Genomic DNA, 5,494 nt, shown 5'->3' with positions numbered 1-5,494 from the left:
CAATAAAGATTTCCACCACTAAAGGTTTTTAAAAAATAAAAAGGTGTTTATAGAATATAACTAAGAAAAACATGTATCCAGAGGAAGAATGACAAGTTATAAATAAACTGAAAACAAAATGCTAATATTAGGGTATAACAACCTTTGGGTTTTTCTCTTAAGATTTTCTTCCATGAGTTGAAATTTCTTTAATAAATACAATAAAATACTTTAAAAAGCATGGAAAAGGAAAAGCGACAGAAGTTTAACTGAAACACAAAGGCTTAGCTTAGGACAACTGAGAAATGAGAACCCATGAGTCAGGAAAAAGCTCAGAAGGTAATTTCTGCTTCTGGATAAATTAGACCTGAGGTTGACTTAGGGAGGAACATATCCAGACAGAGAAGGATTCAGATGCCTCAAGAACTTAGGATCCTAAAAGAAGATTAAGTTTGGCCTTGAAATGTGATGGTTTACCAGGGAAGAACTCTGGGGATGGGAGGAGGGGAGGAGATTAATGTCAATACTTGTAATGCATGTCAATCTGAGTAAATCGGTAGATATTCACTTGTGGCCAGTATTTACAGGGTCCACATTCAAACTCTGCTAATGGAGTTTGCTAAAAGAGCTGCTCTCCAGAGTATACATCAGTACAATGTTGACAAGAGGTCCCAAAAGAATCTGAGAGCCAGGGAAAAAGCAAGAGACAATGTCATAGTAGCCAAATTAGAAACTTTACCAATACTGTACCACTAAATAGTACCTACTCCCAGATAATCTGGGAAGTAGGTTATCTTCCAATGGAAGATAACTGGAACCAGATCAGCTGATCCTTGGGGCTATTGCTATCATATTAGAGGGAGCAAATGAAATCCTATCACAGTGTTCTGGGCTACTGACCTAGTCCTAGCCAAAAGGGAAAAACCTGAATGGAGCATAAAAGACAGTGAAGAAGTAACCAGGAATTGCAATAAAACCCTTCACTCCAATCAGAATTTTAACTTTCCATTTATTGAGCTTTCACAGATGGCCAAGCCTACCTTACATAGTAGGCATGATCCATTACAATAAAATAGCATTAAAAAGTTTCATGTCACAAAGCAGAGCAAAGCAAAAAAAAAAAAAAAAAAAAAAACAGAGCAAAACAAATTACAGTTCCACCAGCTGAGCAGGGACGCAGAAATGCCTCCTTAAGTTGCTGCTTTACCACAAAAACACCAAATACTGAGTTAGTTTAATCTAGAGATATTTTTCAGACAGAATGTGATATCAAGTCAAGACAACAAAGAAGGAAACATGAAGGCCTCTGGGAGATGGTCCACTGAGACTCTACCCATAGGTAGGTAGGTACAGATATGAGTTTACACAACAGAAACCTTTAACATTAGGTGCGAACAAGAGAGGTGAACAGACTGAGCTTGATGTGTAAGTGCTGAGGGAGAAGTAGGGAGATATGACCACATCAGCTGACCATCTTCCACTTCCTGTAGAAGCGCAGGACATTCTTGACTTCCACACCAGCTTCAGTTGCCGTCCCCAGCACCAGCTGCAGGGGGTATGAGAGATTCCTAGGGTTGTCTAAACAGATGCCCGTGAGGATGGTGATCATACTCCTGTGGTCAGGGGTCCCCAGCCAGGATGAGTCCAGCAGACCTCTGCAGATGTCAAGCATGTTATAGAGGTCCCAGGCATCAGAGTCTGGCCTGGTCATCCTGGGTCTCACCAACGTCACAGACACACAGGATTGGCAGAGAAGGTACTGGTTCCCTCTCTTCAGCTCCCCCTCTAGGAAGGTGATGGCTGCTGAAGCCCGCTTGTCCTCCCTTCTCAGGATATACAATATGTCCACCACGATGTTGGGTACGATGAGGAGAAACTGACTGCTGGTGGCAAGCTGCCGGATGACTGGCAGGTGCTCACAGAGGGCCCGGGGGTCAGGGAACAGGTAAAGGGTCAAAGCTGACCGAATCTGGATGTGCCTGAGAGTTTTCTCCAGCAGCACCACCTCACTTTGAAGCCACAGTTGTACTATGTCTTTGAAAAATCTGATCCTGGAAGTTTTCTCTAGCAACTGCTGAGATGGGTTGTCTGGTCCTTCAAACCCAGTGCTCACAAAGACCCCTGAATGAGAGTCATACCTCAGGAACTGTCCAGGGAGTGTCGTGGCGAAGTGGCCAAAGCTTCTGAGGAAACAGACGCGCACAGCAGCTTCATCTTGGGAGCTGAGTGGAGGTGGGTCCTGCTCCTGGGAAGCCTGCTTCAGCCAGTGCTGGCCCAGGGCAATGTCCTCTGGGAGCTTCAGGAACTGGGGAAGGTGTGGGCCCTTGCAGCTCTGCAGTAGCTCACGGAGATGGTAGGACAGGCCCAGGCCTGGCTCCTGAAGGTCTCGCACAGAGGGCAGCAGGTTCAGCAGCATGGACAGGTGGTCCCACAGGCTAAACAGGCTCCACCCATGTGCGGTGAGGAGACTGCAGTTGGCGCGGAGCCAGCCCAGTATCACCTTGACCGTGGGCAGCAGCCCCTCTGCAGAGAGGACCTGCAGTTTCTTCTGAATGGTCTGGAGATTGCTGCAGGGTTGGCTGATGGAGGCATTCTGCCCCAAGTTGCAGCCAGCAGGAGGCTCTGTCTCGAGACAGCTGCTCACGTCATCCTCTGTGACAGATGCTTTGCTGGAGGCAGGACTAGGAGGCGTAAAGAAACTGTGGCTGAAGACAGGAGCCAAGTGAAAGCCATGTTTGCCTGGAAGCTTGTGGCTCGACGGGGCTGATAGGCTAGCGGAACTGGTTGTTTTTAAGAGACCTAGGAGATGACTGGGAAGTTGACACGTCTTCAGCTTATCCCTGGGAGGGGAAATTCTATCTTTGGATTTGGCTCCACCCTCCTGCATTGCTTGTGGATTCAGGGAGCCACTTTCCTCATCATCAGTTGTGTCTGAATAAGTGGTTTCACTGCTGAGTTCTGAGCTGACTTGTGAGCATAAGGATGTGTTTTCATCTTCTTCTGTCTCATCCCAGTCACAGCAAGAATGAAAACTGGCTTCTGGGTTGTCACCCTCACTGGAAACGTGAGATGACCTGTGGGTTTTCTGAGATTTGCTGTGGCGGGGCCCAGGGGAGGGGGCTAGACCATCTTGTTGCCCCTCCCCAGCCTCCATCTTCTGTTGGTCTTCCTTGTCCCTGGGGACGTACACCTCTGGAGTCAGCTTCCCTTTCTGGAGCTCAGCCTGGAGGCGTGTCGTCACGTGTTGAATTAAATGGGAGAAAAGGGTCAAGGTGAAGGTGACCGCTGTCCTGTGCTGCTTGGAGCCCGCTGTCCTCAGGCTGTGCACGCTCATGAGGCAGAGGACCACCATGTGGAAGATGAGGAGGTCGGGGAGGAACTGGTAGCCTCTTGCAGGCTTTCTCTCTCTGGAGGCCTGGCTCTGGTTGGATGGGCAGGGCCGATAGGAAAGACAAAGACGGAAGTCTTCCAGAACCAGCTGGCACAAGGCCATGAGCCTGGTGGCTCTGAATTTCCTCTGAGGCTGCAAGAGGCTCTGAAGGTAGAGGAAACTAACCAGTAACCTTTTGTTATCCCAACACCGCCTCTGGCTGGGAGAGAGCTTCTTCCCCTGGTTCCTCTTCAGCCGGCTATATCTTTTTCCCGCATGATGGTAGAGTTGTTTGAGGTTCCAAGATGCCCCTTTAAAAGGCACTTCCGAGTGGAGGCAGCGCTGGTAGAAGTATGTGGCTTCCACACCATAGTACTTGCTTCCCATGAGAGTTCCCAGCTGGTTGAAGGGCATGCCCATGTGTGGTGCCACTGACAGGGCTCTGTAATAACACCTCTCTGCCAGGTCCTTGGTGTGCAGGGCCAGGAACTCATTCTGAAAGCGGAACAAGTCTCCCAAGTACAGCAGGCAGCGGTGGCAGGCCATCCGTGCCCAGTCCACCTCTTCCTCTGATGCAGGACCTGCTCTTTTGCAGCCGATGAAGTGGATGGCACTGTGAGGCCAGTCAATGTAGCTCCACAAGCCCAGCTGGTAGTGCTCCTGCAGGAACAGGAAAAGGTGTTCATAGAACCTGAGGCCACCCTTTAGATGCGCCCACAGGGGGCCTTCCCACTGTTCCTCGGAGGAGTCCGTGTTTTTTCTGTTGGGCTTCAGCAGCAGCAGAACCACGTCAGAGTACGTTTTCCTCCAGAGCAGCTCTTCTGCTTTCCTCCCATATTCCACTGGGTGCAGGAACATGAGTTTAATGCAGACTTGCTGGACCATATCCCTGAGGGCCAGGACATGAGGCTTGAAAAGCTCTTCGTGGGCATTTCCTTTTAGAAGGAAATGGTCGAGACACTGAGCTGCCCTGCACACATCCTGGTAGAGGAGTCTGGCCTTCAGGGCTTCTACCTGGCTGCTCTCCATAGGGCTGGACTCTTCCCACAACACCGATTTGTGTCTTCTGAGAAAAAGACAAAAACTATATATTAGTACTCACTCACAGAGTCAGGAGGAGAAGGGGATGACGGAGGACAAGATGGTTGGATGGCATCATCAACTCAGTGAACACGAGTTTGAGGAAGCTCTGGGGGAGATGGTGAAGTAGAGGGAATCCCGGAGTGCTGCAGTCCACAGGGTAGCGAAGAGTCAGACATGACTGAGCAACTGAACGACACAGAGACCAAGGACAGTAACAGTAATAGTCACCAGAGCAACACAGTGGGGATGTGTAAGGTCCTTTGTATGAAGGAGGCAATACCTTCAGACCTCAGTTTAAATACTACTTTGTCTAAAGTTCAGTTAGATGCCTCCCCTCCCCAGAGGAACTGGCCTCCTTTGGGTTTCTGGGACCCAAATGGTTGTGAATTTTTCTTGACTGTATTTCTCCTACCGTAGCACATCCATTATAATCATCTATCATTCTTGCTTCCACATTGGACCACAAAGTTCTCTCAGAGAAAGGCTGAAATTAATTTACCATTTGGTTCTTAGTACCAAACAATACCTAGTTCAAGAGGATGCTCAGTAAAAAACAGTAAGTAAATGAAGCCTATTTCAAAAGTCAGTTCCTCAATTATCCATTTCCAATTCAATGATTATAATGTATCAGAACACTCCATTATACTATTTAAAATACATGCCTGAGTGAAATAAAATACAATGTAATCTCCATAACTGCAATAAAGAATTTTAAATTCCATATCAAAATTAAATTTAATTAAATTAGTTAAAATTAATTTAAATACTGAGATAAGAAATGTTACCATTTTTATAATGCAAATTTATAATCAAAAGGTTGTGGATATTTTTTGGAGACTTCAACCTAGATTCTACTAAGTGAAAGTATTTGTAGTATAAATATATTTAAATAGATTAATACTTAAATAAAATATTTTAAATAATATTCAATGCAAAAATTATAAAATTCCTTATCTCTCAGCAGAATTTGCTTTTAGACTCTCAGGATGGATAAGAGAAATATATCTTATGATACAAACAGAGTTCATATAAAAGAAAATACAAAGAGCAAACACAAAACAG

At 46.3% G+C, this 5,494-nt stretch overlaps 1 pseudogene; it reads right to left on the bottom strand.

Annotated features, from left to right (window-relative positions):
* Window positions 1-1,441: 1,441 nt before the first annotated feature.
* LOC102274312 (nonsense-mediated mRNA decay factor SMG5 pseudogene) lies at window positions 1,442-4,378 on the bottom strand (annotated as a pseudogene).
* Window positions 4,379-5,494: the final 1,116 nt, after the last annotated feature.

This window comes from Bos mutus, chromosome 14 (assembly GCF_027580195.1).
Source record: "Bos mutus isolate GX-2022 chromosome 14, NWIPB_WYAK_1.1, whole genome shotgun sequence".
Taxonomy (NCBI): Eukaryota; Metazoa; Chordata; class Mammalia; order Artiodactyla; family Bovidae; genus Bos; species Bos mutus.
Note: the sequence above shows the minus strand (reverse complement) of the source record. Positions and strands in the feature narration are given on the sequence as shown.